The following is a 13167-nucleotide window of genomic DNA, read 5'->3' as shown; positions in this document are numbered from 1 at the left end:
CTGCCCTTGGGATGCAGGAGAGCAGCACTGGAGGCCCAGCTAAAGGCAGAGAGGGGGTCCCTGGGGCTGGAAGGGTTTTGCAGCTCCTGGGCAGGGCAGCAGCCTCCCCCAGCAGCCCCGCTGGCACATCTGGGGCTCCCTCCTCTTCTTCTGTGGGCTCCCAGCAGGGGTGATGCTCCATGCAGAAAACCTCTGTCCTTGCAGCCTTCAAAGCAGAATTAAAGCATTTCAGAGAGGAGGGATGGGTTGATTTCTTCACTGAACACAAGCACAGCAACACTGCTGGGCAGGGATCAGCCCAGCAGGTGAAAAAGGTTTCCTTCCTGCACTGGGAAACATTTGAACTGCAATATTTTCCTGTTCTGTCAGGAAATAAATGTGTAAAAAAGAGCAAAACTAACGAAAACTCTTGGGAGATGTTGAAGGAGCTGATTTGAGTTGCTGTTTGAATGTGTGTTCCTCTGGCAAGTTATAACAATAAACCCCTCCAAACACATTTCTAGTGGCAGCAGGCAGAGCCTTGGTGTCAGATCAATATTTCCAGGGCCAGCAGCCCCCTGCTCCACAAGAGAAAGGTTCATTCCTCCTCCTCCTCCTCCTCTTCTTCATCCACCGGAGATCCTTGAGTACAGCTCACAACCAAACCTTATTTCCCTTCCTCGCTCCATTCAGACGCTGCTAATGAAGGCTTTTGTAGCACGACTCTGAACTAATTAGGGTTAATTGAGCCTGCTTGTGTGTTAGCTACTGCAGCACTTGTCCTGATGATTGGAACATTTTTGTGATTAGTCAGCCTAAATTCAGGTTCTTTTTGTGGCTCTGTCCATCCCAGTCCCTGTCCATCCTGGGCTCTGTCCATCCCAGTCCATCCCAGTCCCTGTTCATCCCAATCCCAGTCCATCCTGGGCTCTGTCCATCCCAGTCCATCCCAGTCCATTCCAGTCCATTCCAGTCCATCCCAGTCCATCCCAGTCCATCCCACTCCCTGTCCATCCCAGTCCATCCCAGTCCCTCCCATTCCCAGTCCATCCCACTCCCAGTCCATCCCAGTCCCTGTTCATCCCAGTCCCAGTCCATCCCACTCCCATTCCATCCCAGTCCCATTCACAGTCCATCCCAGTCCCAGTCCATCCCACTCCCAGTCCATCCCAGTCCATCCCAGTCCATCCCAGTCCCTGTCCATCCCATTCCCAGTCCATCCAAGTCCATCCCAGTCCCAGTCCATTCCAGTCCCAGTCCATCCCATTCCCAGTCCATCCCAGTCCATCCCAGTCCATCCCACTCCCAGTCCATCCCAGTCCATCCCAGTCCCTGTTCCCCCGTGCCCCTTTCCGAGCTCCAGGTTCCCGGCTCAGGGCAGAATTCCCGGAACAGAAGGCAGGAGCCCATTAAGCAGCAAGTGGTACATGAATATTCATTTTCTTGCCTTTGTTATTTACATAAATTCAGCACAAGGCAAGGCTTTTTACAGTTGCTTTAGCTTTTTTGCTTTTTTTTTTTTTGATAGAAATGTTGATCCAGCTGCACACATTCCTTTGTATTACAGCAATACCTTTTATTTTTCTCTGCCTTTTTTTTTGCTGTTGAAAGTGAGAATAAGTTTCCTTTCCAAATGCTCAGGCTGGAAATGGGTGGTTGGGTAAAAGGACTGCAGATGTGTCAGACTCTGTGGGACAGGGGGGAAAGGCAGATCCTGGCGTTCAGAAACAGGGAATGGCTCAAGAGGAGCAATTGCAGCCCTGAATTTGGAGCCAGGTCAATTAGAAAGAAGACACGGGTAATAAAATCTGATAGAGCAGCAGCAAAATATCCCTGGGAGGTGTTAGGCAGGTGAAGGCAGCCAGAAGTGTTTTCCACATGGGAGAGAAGCTCTGCAATGACCAGGAGCCCTTCAAAAACTGATTTATCTGGAGGTGAAGGGGATAAAGAGCAGGAGATGGAGCAGCCATCTCCTCTTAATCTGCAACCTTCACTTGAGCTCTGAAGGTGTTCGGATAAACCACTCTGGGTTTGGCCTAAAATCCACTTCCCATCCTGCCCCAGTGGGAGCGAAATAAAATCATTATCAGTTATCACACAGAGATTTAAATTAAGGGTTTGGATTTTTTATTTTTTTTTCCCCTTCATGAAACTGAACTTCTGAAACAAAGTCTCAGAGAAGAGGAATTAATTGCTGGATCTGCACTGAATCACCAAGAGACCTGGTTTTATTTCGGCGGTGCAGCAGAAAGTGCTTCATCAGGAGGAATTCACGTGGAGGAAAACCAGGCATGTCCCACTTATCGAACACAAGTATGTCCGGGATGTTTAATTATCTCCTGATTAATTAATTTAACATCAGGGCAGGCGAGGACTGCGGCGCGCTCGGTGCCTGCGTGCACCCCCGGCTCTGCTGAGTTAAAGGCACCTTGTGGCTGTCACCTGCAGCTGCTGTAAATGAATTATTTCTTTCCTGAGCTCCTTCATTACCCCGAGGAGATGCATGGAACACGCCCGAGCCCAGGTGATTTGCAGCATCTGCGCCGAGGATTTAATGCCGCGTTCTCCGTGTTTGCAGGGATAAAACACGGGGGCAAAACAAGTGTGAGGCATGAGATGAAGAGCTCGGGAAGAGATGAAGAGCTTGGGAAGAGATGAAGAGCTTGGGAAGCTCTCAGTGCACTCAGGGTGAGCAGGGAGGATGTTTTCCTTGGCTTGAGAAAAACGCCAATCACTTTTTAAAAAAATTTTAAAAGTTTAATAATGATAAAATGGTTATAAAAATAGCAATATAATTAGAGTAATAATGATTAGGACAATATGAGACAATAGAAACAAAGAGTTATGGACAGTCCAGGTACATTTCTCTGGGCAAAATAGGCCCGAAAGAGGACCCACGTTAACAGAGGATTAACCCTTAAAAGCAGCAGCCTGTTGCATATTCATACACCTCATCCATGATGCATAAATTCCATTTAAATACAGGATTCTGTCGGGGCAGTGTCAGCTTCTTCCTCTGAATCCTAAGCCTGAGTGAGGTAGGAAAAAGTTCATTTCTTCTGATAAGAGGGCAATAAATTCTCTTTCTCTGAAAGATTCAGGTGTCCTGTGGCTGCTGTCTCAGAGTCCTCTCTTAAAAAAAGTATCTTACACAGCACAGTTTCTATTTTAACATTATGTTATAACCTAAAACTATCTTTAACACACTACTTACGTAAATTAATACAGCATAACTTTCTAACATAACACATATAATATTCATTTTAAGATGAAAAGCCAATACTAAAATGTGCCTTTTTCACAGGGTGATCCTGGACGTCCCATGGAAATCCCATGGAGATGAAGAAGCAGAGCACAGGCCCTGAATAGCAGAGGTGACCGCACAGGTGGGAGCGTCCCCCTGGCCATGTGGAGATGCCTCAAGTGACAGCCTCTGGTGCCCCCAAAAGCTGCTCAGGAAGAGGAAATATTCAATGTGACCAGACAGATCGATTGCAGTGCCTAATTAGTCAATCAAGCCAAATTGCACTTGGCAAACACAATTGCATTGCAATGGGAACACAAAGGGGATTCTGCTTTTCTAACCCCTGGTGGGAGAGGTTCTTTGGGAACCAAGGGGGTTCCTTTGGGAATCACGAGGATTTATTTGGAAAGCACAAGGGTTTCTTTGGGAAACGTGAAGGTTTCTTCCAAAACCATGAGGATTTCTTTTGGAAAACACAAGGGTTTCTTTTGGAAAACACGAGGGTTTCTTTGGAGATCCCAAGGATTTCTTTGGGAAACACGAAGGTTTCTTCTGAAACCATGAGGATTTCTTTTGGAAAACACAAGGGTTTCTTTGGGAAACACAAGGGTTTCTTTGGAGATCCCAAGGATTTCTTTGGGAAACACAAGGATTTCTTTGGAAAACATGAGGGCTTCTTTGGAAAGCACGAGGATTTCTTTTGGAAACACGAGGGTTTCTTTGGGAATCCCAAGGATTTCTTTGGAAAACATGAGGGTTTCTTTGCAAACCATGAGGATTTCTTTTGGAAACACGAGGATTTCTTTGGGAAGTGCAAGGATTTCTTTGGGCAACATGAAGGTTTCTTTGGGAATGACAAGATTTTCTTTGGGAATGACAAGGGTTTCTTTGGGAATTGCAAGGGTTTCTTTGGGAAACATGAGGGTTTCTTTGGGAATCTCGAGGATTTCTTTGGAAAACACAAAGGTTTGTTTGGGAATCACAAGGATTTCTTTGGAAAACATGAAGGTTTCTTTTGAAACCATGAGGATTTCTTTTGGAAACACAAGGATTTCTTTGGGAAACATGAGGATTTCTTTTGGAAACACAAGGATTTCTTTGGGAAACATGAGGATTTCTTTGGGAAACATGAGGGTTTCTTTGGGAAATGTGAGGTGGGAGCTCTCAGACGAGCTCCTGGCCCTGGCTGCTTTAGCGAGCAGAAGTTTGGGGCTGTGAAGTTTGGTCTGCCTGGCTCTCCCTGGCTGTTATGGTGGATAATCAGCCAGTGATTAATGCCCCTGTGTTAATTGATGTCCTGCTCAGCTGTCCTGGCTGTGGGGAACCCCTGAAGTGCAAACAGATCTCCAGGGGGTTTTGCTTCAGGTGAGCACTGACCCAGGGCTGGATCTCTGCTGGCTTCCCCAAACTCCTCCCGTGGGAATGGGGATTCTGAGGGCACTGCAGGGGCACTGGAGGCTTTTCTTTCACTGTCTCTTTCCAAACGCTGCCACACAGGATCTGTAATTAAATTTACGTCCTTTGGAGGTGGAGAGCTGGATTTACTGGTGTGGGAGGCACAGATATCAGAGGGACAAACCACTTCATACATCATCTTCTTCTGTGGCAGTGGAGTTTGGTTTCTGTCTAAATACAGCAGCCTGGCAATAAAACTTAATTCATAAATTATAGATGGGCTTGTGGTTTTGGCTGTAGGTTTTTCTTCTTTTGTTTTGTTTTGCTGCTCCTCCCTCCCTTCCCGTCCAGGTAAATGCTGAAGTGTTTCAAACCCTCGCGGTGCAGGTTGGGCACTCAGAGAATGAATCAGCCTGTCGGGCTCAGACCAGAGGCTGCAGACAATGCACAGTGGTGTGTCACGGTTACTTAGCAACTCCGGCTGAAGAGGTTCAGGTAGAAATCGCTGTCATTTCCATGGGTGAGATCTCTCCCCCCTCCTCTGTATACACAACGGGTTTTTTTTCCCCCAACAGATAAAGTCTTTTGTAGGTTTTAATGATCTTTCAAATTGAGTTTTCAAAAGAGCCTGGTATCTCTTCAGGGCAATCGGAATTAAATGATGAATTTGGAGGATCTGAGTGTGGCTCACAACAAGAGCAGGAGGCATTAACCCGGGATGGATAAAAACATCCCTCTGCCCACACGGGGAGCTGGGCAATCCTGCTGGCATTTTCCTCCCTAAAAGTTGATATTGGCAGGGCTGTGCTGGTCAGCATGGAGCCAAAGCTGTGCCCTGGTGGCACTGGGAGGTGGAACTGGTTTGCACTTTCCCAGAGCCACAGCTCTGCCCAGGTGGCACTGGGAGGGGGAATTGGTTTTCATTTTCCTGTGCTGGTCACCACAGGGCCAAAGCTGTGCCCTGGTGGCACTGGGAGGTGGAACTGGTTTGTACTTTCCCAGAGCCACAGCTCTGCCTGGGTGGCACTGGGAGGGGGAATTGGTTTTCATTTTCCTGTGCTGGTCACCATGAAGCCAAAGCTGTGCCCTGGTGGCACTGGGAGGGAGAAATTTTTTGCACTTTCCTGGAGTCAAAACTCTGCCCTTGTGGCAATGGGAGGAAGAAATGGTTTGCACTTTCCTGGAGCCAAAGCTGTGCCCGGGTGGCACTGGAAGGTGGAACTGGTTTGCACTTTCCTGGAGCCAAAGCTGTGCCCTGGTGTGGCTCACAGCAAGAGCAGGAGGCATTAACCCAGGATGGATAAAAACATCCCTCTGCCCACATGACGAGCTGGGCAATCCTGCTGGCATTTTCCTCCCTAAAAGTTGATATTGGCAGGGCTGTGCTGGTCAGCATGGAGCCAAAGCTGTGCCCTTGTGGCACTGGGAGGAAGAAATGGTTTGCACTTTCCTGGAGCCAAAGCTGTGCCCTGGTGTGGCTCAGCAAGAGCAGGAGGCATTAACCCGGGATGGATAAAAACATCCCTCTGCCCACATGGGGAGCTGGGCAATCCTGCTGGCATTTTCCTCCCTAAAAGTTGATATTGGCAGGTCTGTGCTGGAGAGCACAGCACAGGGAGGGAGAACTGGTTTGCACTTTCCTGAGCTGGTCAGCATGGAGCCAAAGCTGTGCCCTGGTGGCATTGGGAGGGAGAAATGGTTTGCACTTTCCTGGAGCCAAAGCTGTGCCCTTGTGGCACTGGGAGGTGGAACTAGTTTGCACTTTCCTGGTCCTGCTGAGGACACCAGCTCTGTTTGCCAGGAGGAAATCTTCCTCCTGGAAGATTTGCCTCTGGCAGCAGGTTAAAAATAATAGCAGCTCTGAAAGTTTTATGACAGCTTCGGGGTAAGTGTTACCTGAACATCAGCAGCTGCAACACAAACACGCCTTGGACCCCGCAGTTCATGAAAGGATAATGAGCACGGGCTCCCGGAGCTCTGTGGGATTCAGGGGGTGAGAGGGGCAGAGAGCAGCCCCTGGCACTGAGCTTCAGCCCTTCAGCTTTGAACTGGATTAAATATTTGCTGGTTCAGGCCTTGGGAGCTGGAGGAAACTGGGATTTCTCCAGTGGGGATGGGGCTGTGCAGCCACTGCCAGCTCTGTGTCACTGCAGGGCTGGGGGGGCTGGAGCAGGACCATCAGCCCTCTCCAGCTTCTGGACCTGGAAAAGGTGTCTGTGGGACAGGGACAAGGGGCTGGTGGGGCTTTAATCTGAGCTGGGAGTTCCTCGGGAACCCTGAACCTCCTGCCAGCCATTCTCTGTGGGCTGGTGTCTTGGTTTGGAAAGCCAGGAGTCTGCTAAGGAAGGCAGGAGCCTCCCCTGAAATGGAGAATGCAAACCCTCCCCACCCCTCTGAATTGCTGTAAATTTTAAATTAAGGGGCTCTCAGGCAAAAATATGGGAGCAGGAAATAACAGTTCTTTAATACGGAAGAAAAAAAATAAAAGGATAAAATCAACAATGCAGTGAACTAAACCAACAGTGCCAGAGTCAGAACCCAGCCTGACACCCTGTGGGTCAGGGTGTGGGCAGCAGAACCATTGGAATTGTGGCTCAGCCCTCCTGCAGTGCCAGGGCTGGTTCTGCTGGAGCAGGGATCCTGGAGAGAAGGATGGATTCTGCCTCTGGAGATCCAGGGGAAGGAGAGGCAGCTGCTGCTCCTCTGGGGAATCCCGTGCAGAAGCCGTGCTGGTGTCTCAAAACCTCTGGATTATATCCAGGTAGGAATGCTTGGCTCCTCCCTCTGGGCTCCCATCTCCCAATGGGATGCTGCAGCTCTTATCAGCCATGCAGGGACATTCCATGGCTGTTATCAGCAGTGTCCCCTCCTGAGGGAGGAGTGATTGTGGTCACTCAGAGAGAGAGATAAGGCAAAGTGCCCACAGGACAGAAGATAATCTGCCATACAGATGGGAATGGAAAACATCCTGCATTGCAATCTTCAACAGGTGGGGAGAGGCTCTGAGCAGAACACCCCAAAATCCTCCCAAAGCTCCTGTAGGGAGCTCATGGCCTCTTCAGGAGCCCGACAGGGACCAAGGTGTGTGCAGAGAAGTTGTCCCACCCCAATCAGTGCCAGCACAGAGCTGCTCAGAGAGTTCAGGAGGAGGCTCCGAGTGATCAGTGAGGAGGAAATTGGGCCCCTTAAGGACACAGGGCTGATTTGAGTTGCCAGAAAGAGCAGGAATAAATAGTGCAATCAATGCCTGCTATAAATACACATTAATTTCCCTGCACTTCTCTTTCTCTTGCTTTGTGTCTAGGTTTGAAAGACAGGGATCTGCTAAGGAAGGCAGGACCTCCCTTGGTATGGAAATATAAACCCCTTCCCTCTGAGTTATTATTATAATTTGAAATTAAGGGGCTCTCAGGCAAAGATAGGGGAGGCAGCCCAGCTCTGAGGAGGGCAGGGAGAGATCAAATCAGGATCCCAGCACCCGAGAGGTGGTGAGAGGTCCCTTTCTAGTGAGGTGGGTGATAATGAGGTCCCAGTTCAGGGGTGCTCTCACAAGCAGAGGCTCCCCCCAATTCCCCCAATTCTTGGGTATCCAAGAGAAACTCCAATGTGGTATTTTCAAGGTCCCCAGGAGGAAGGAGGAGTTGAGAATCTGACTCCATGTTCTTAGAAGGCTGATTTATTGTTTAATGATATTATGTTATATTAAAGAATGCTATACTAAAGAATACTAAACTGTACTAAAGGATAGGGAAAGGATCCTTCCAGAAGGCATGACAAGATACGAACTAAAAACTCGTGACTGACTCCTCACAGCTTGATGGTGATTGGTCATTAAGTAAAAACAATTCACATGTTGGGTAAAAAACAATCTCCAAACCACATTCCAAAGCAGCAAAACAGGGAGAAGCAAATGGGATAATATTGTTTTCCTTTTTCTCTGAGGCTTCTCAGCTTCCCAGGAGGAGAAACCTGGGCAAGGGGATTTTCAGAAAATACGACAGTGACACTCCCAGATAAGAGAAGTACAACCAGATGCCCTCCTCCCCTGAGCTTGAACACTTTTATTTTTCATAGTACCCAGTTTGCCCTCCTCCCCTGAGCTGGGCCACTTGTTTGGTTTTTCTTAAGCACCCAATCCTTAGTGTTTCCTAGCAACTTCTGGGGAAAAAAAATCCTATAAGTGGCTGGGAAACACTAAAAACTGGAACTGGGAAGCTCAGGGTGGGAAGATGGAGGTGGAGAAGGAGCTGCTGGAGCAGGACCTCCAGGGGCTGCTGGGGTCAGTGGGAAGGTGTCTGGGAAGGAGGTGAAGAAAAGCATCACAAAATGGACAACAGGTGACAGGGTCTCTCACTTTGATCAGTTCTGCTCCATTTGCATGTTGGAGTTAATTGTCCAATTCCGGCTTTAGGTGATGAAGTCCCATCCTTCTTGTTTTTCTCTCTTCAGCCCACGTTGTTTGTGCTCTGGGGCTGAGATTTGGATCATTTGTCCTTGGTCCCCAGCTGGAGCAGGGATTGTTTTGTCACCCACTCTGTGCACAGAGCTCACCATGCCCTGATGTGAAGCCCAGACCCACACACTAAAGCAGCACAGACCTGAAAAATAGAAAAGCTCAAACCTGAGGCTTAGAAAGGCTCAGAACCTCTGGTATGTGTGCCCAGGAAGGAAATGACAGCCAGGAAGAGGCACAGGAGAAATGGGATTTTTGGACAGTGTAGATCCTGGCACCAAGAGTCCCTTCCATATCTGATGGATTTCCTCTTCAACTAAAAACCAAGCTTTAACTAAAGCTTGGATTTTGTAAATATTTTAAACTAAAGATGGATTTTCTCTTTAACTAAAAACCAAGGTTAAACCACAGCACTTTGTCTTGAGAAAGAACTAGGAGCAAAGAAAAAGCAGGATTTCAAACATGAGCTCTGAGGTGTTGGAGGTGTCGCACCTGAAGTGGGTGCAGCACTTGTGAGGGCTCTCCAGTCCCTGCAGCAGTGATCCTGAGGAAATTGGTTGTTACCCTGAGGAAGGGGAACAAGAGATGGTGCCGCATCCAGGAGCTCCGAGGTGTGTAAAGGAAACTGCTGTAAATGTGAGGATATTTGGCATTTTAAGGGAAAATGAGGGATGTGGGCAGCTGCACTGTGGGCTCTCATTTTTTGGGTAGTGATGTGCTCGGCTGTGAGCAATGTGCCCAAGCCCTGCTCAGATAAATAACAAGGCAGTCCCTGAACGTGGCTCTGCTTTATTTATGGTTTGCAGGATTTTTATGTCCTGGTGTTACATCTTGTGCTGCCGTTGAGTTTCACGGGCTGTGTAATTTAACTGTGCATTGATTCATTGGCTTTCCAGAGCCCTGCATCTGCTCCTGGAATCACCTGGCTTTGGTGGGAGGCAGGCAAGGGATAACTCCACATCTGGGGCTGCTCTCACCAGGTTTGTCCTTCCGTCCTCCCCCTCTCTGCTTTCTGCAGTTGTTTTGTTTTTAATGATGATTCTTTGTGTACCCTGGGCAGCCTGGAATGATGTCCCAGCTCGGGGCTCCCTTGGGTACCCTGACACCAGTGTGACAGGTGATTCACAGGCTTTACCAAAGACTGACTCCGGTAAAAACTGAAAATATGCTTTTAACATCAAGAACGTGCTGGAAATGCTTTCTTCCCCCTGCCTGGGATGAGGAACATCATGCTTACATTATGTTATTACTGCACTTGCACAGTTATTTTACTGTTATTTTATTACTGCACTTCCACAATGATTTGTCCATCCAGGGGTGTAAATAATGCATCAGGATTTCACTGGGATGATCTCATGGAAACAATTAGATGGCATCACCTAAATACCAGCCTGGCATTACCTGTAGGAAATCTGGGGGCCTCTCAGAAGTTTGGAAAAAATTGTGATGTAAAGGTCATCAGCTGTCAGCTGCCATTAACTGGGAATTCACTCCTGTGGAGTAATTAAGTGGGGTAAAGTGTAAGCCTGAAGAATAAATTGCATCCCACTGTGGGCCTGTCTTTTCTTAATGATTTGTTTGGGGGGTTGTTATTTAAAAAATAAAAAAACAGAAAGCATTGCTTGTACTCAATTTTACAAAAGGAGTTCACAGAATGTTTATTTCCTCTGAAGAGCTGCTGACAAGAGGAGGGGAGGGCAAACAGAAATCATTGATTAAGCTTTTCCCAGCTGTTCAATGGTTTGGAGTGGTTATTGTTGGTGGGGTTTTTATTGGAGCTTTTTTTCCCAAACAGGTCCTCAGTGGCTCTCAGGTGGAGAGCAGATAATCCATCAGAACAGGTGGAATTTGGGTAAAATTCGTTCAGAAGCTGGTGTGCAACAGGGTGAGCCCTCACAGGGTCAGCTCTGGGGTTTTTGGCCCTGGTCACAGGATCCTGCCCACAGCTGCTTTTGCTCCACCCGAGGGGAGACAATTTCTGCAGAGCTGTTCACTGCCTTTGCTGAAAATCCCTTTACAGAACCTCTTTAAACCCACAGATGATGCTGTGCATATCATTCTGTACTAAATCAAAGTGTGGGATCAAGTGTGAGGTTCACAGCGAGGTTCAGATTCAAAGGCTGGTGCTCCAAGGGCGGTGTTGTTGATGTAGATCAGCATCTACCTTTCAGCACTGAGCTTTGAGTTTCCACAGACTTGGCTTTTCATAAAAAAAAAAACAAAAAAACCAGAGCTGAAATAGAGATGGAAGAGGGATAATCCTGACACTGCTTGTGATCTCAGCTGCCTCTGTGACCTTTTCCTGTGGCATTAGCTGGATTCTCAGTGGCTTTGTACTTCCTTCTCCGAATTTCCTGCTGGAAGATGAAAGCTGCTCATGCTTCAGGGAGTAATTGTCCCAATAATTGTGTGCAGGGAACGCCTCTGACCAGAGTGGCCGTGACCTGTGCTGGTGGCAGCGCCCTGGTGTGGGTGGTCTGAGCCCTGCCTGGCTGTGATGAGGAGCAGGTGGGCTCTGCAGCACCCCCTGTGCTGGGCTGGGGGGAACAAGGAGTTAACCGGGGCTTTGGGGAGGGTGGGAGGAGGAGCAGGGTGAGAGCTCAGGGCTGGTTCCTGCTCTGATCCCTCTGTGAGGTGAGCCCAGCAGGAGATGGAGAGTGGGTCCAGAGCTGGGGGCTGTTGGACATGTCCTGTGCCAGGTGTGTCCCATGCCAGGTGTGTCCTGACGGATCCCTGGTGCCGGGTGTGTCCCGAGCCAGGTGTGTCCCCTGCTGGGCGTATCCTGATGAATCCCTGGTGCCGGGTGTGTCCTGTGCCAGGCATGTCCCACACTGGGTGTGTCCTGTGCCAGGCATGTCCCCTGTTGGGCGTGTCTCCTGTTGGGTGTATCTTGTTGGATCCCTGGTGCTGGGTGTGTCCTATTCTGGGCATGTCCTGTTTCAGGTGTGTCCCATACCAGGCATGTGCCCTGTTGGGTGTGTCCTCTGTTGGGCGTGTCCTGTTGGATCCCTGGGTGTGTCCCACACTGGGCGTGTCCTTTGCTGGGTGTGTCCCCTGCTGGGTGTATCCTGTTTGATCCCTGGTGCCGGGTGTGTCCTGTGCTGGGTGTGTCCCCTGTTGGATCCCTGCTGTTGGGCGTGTCCCCTGCTGGGCGTCTTCCCTTTTGGGTGTGTCCTGTTGGATTCCTGTCCTGGGTGTGTCCCCTGCTGAGTGTGTCCTGTCCTGGGCATGTCCTATTGGATCCCTGGTGCTGGGCGTGTCCTATTCTGGGCATGTCCTGTTCTGGGCGTGTCTCCTGCTGGGTGTGTCCCCTGCTGGGTGTGTCCTGTTGGATCCCTGGTGCTGGGCGTGTCCTGTCCTGGGCGTGTCCTATTGGATCCCTGGTGCTGAGCATGTCCTGTTTTGGGCATTTCCTTTTCTGGACATGTCCCCTGCTGGGCGTGTCCCCTGCTGGGTGTGTCCTATTGGATCCCTGGTGCTGGGTGTGTCCCCTGTTGGGTGTGTCCTGTTGGGTCCCTGGTGCTGGGTGTGTCCTGTCGTGGGCGTGTCCTGTCCTGGGTGTGTCCTGTTGGGTCCCTGCTGTTGGGTGGCCCTGCAGCCAAACCAACCCTCCCCGCCCAGCCCTGAGAGGGCCCTGCACCCTCATTCCAGGTCTGTCCAATCCCAGGTGTGCCCAGCTCCAGGGATGGATGTGTGGGGCGGTCACCAGGGGTTTGTCCCCTGCTTTCTCCAGAGCCACCAGGAGTGTGAGCACGGGAGCTGTGGCAGAGTGGAGCCGATCCCTGGTGGCCTGGGGTGGCCCAATCCAGTCAGCACAGCTTTAATTTAACAACTCCCCAGCGGTGGCTCCCACTCACAGCGATGTTGCAAAGTGATTTTGTGCACTGCTTAATTAAGAGCTGCTTGCAGGAGAAATCCTAATCCATTAGAGGTCGATTTATGCCTTGAAGCAAGGTCAATTTTTCTTTTCCTTTCTTAAATCCGTGCAAAGTTGGAACTTTCTCAGTGTGTGAGCTTGATGTTGCTTTTTTATCTGTTTAGAATTTTGCTGTCTGATTGCTGCTGCTCAAATGGCTCAGAACATGTCCTGGGTTTT

Source organism: Agelaius phoeniceus, chromosome 30 (assembly GCF_051311805.1).
Source record: "Agelaius phoeniceus isolate bAgePho1 chromosome 30, bAgePho1.hap1, whole genome shotgun sequence".
Classification (NCBI taxonomy): domain Eukaryota; kingdom Metazoa; phylum Chordata; class Aves; order Passeriformes; family Icteridae; genus Agelaius; species Agelaius phoeniceus.
The sequence above is the reverse complement of the archived record's forward strand: the minus strand, read 5'-3'. Positions refer to the sequence as shown.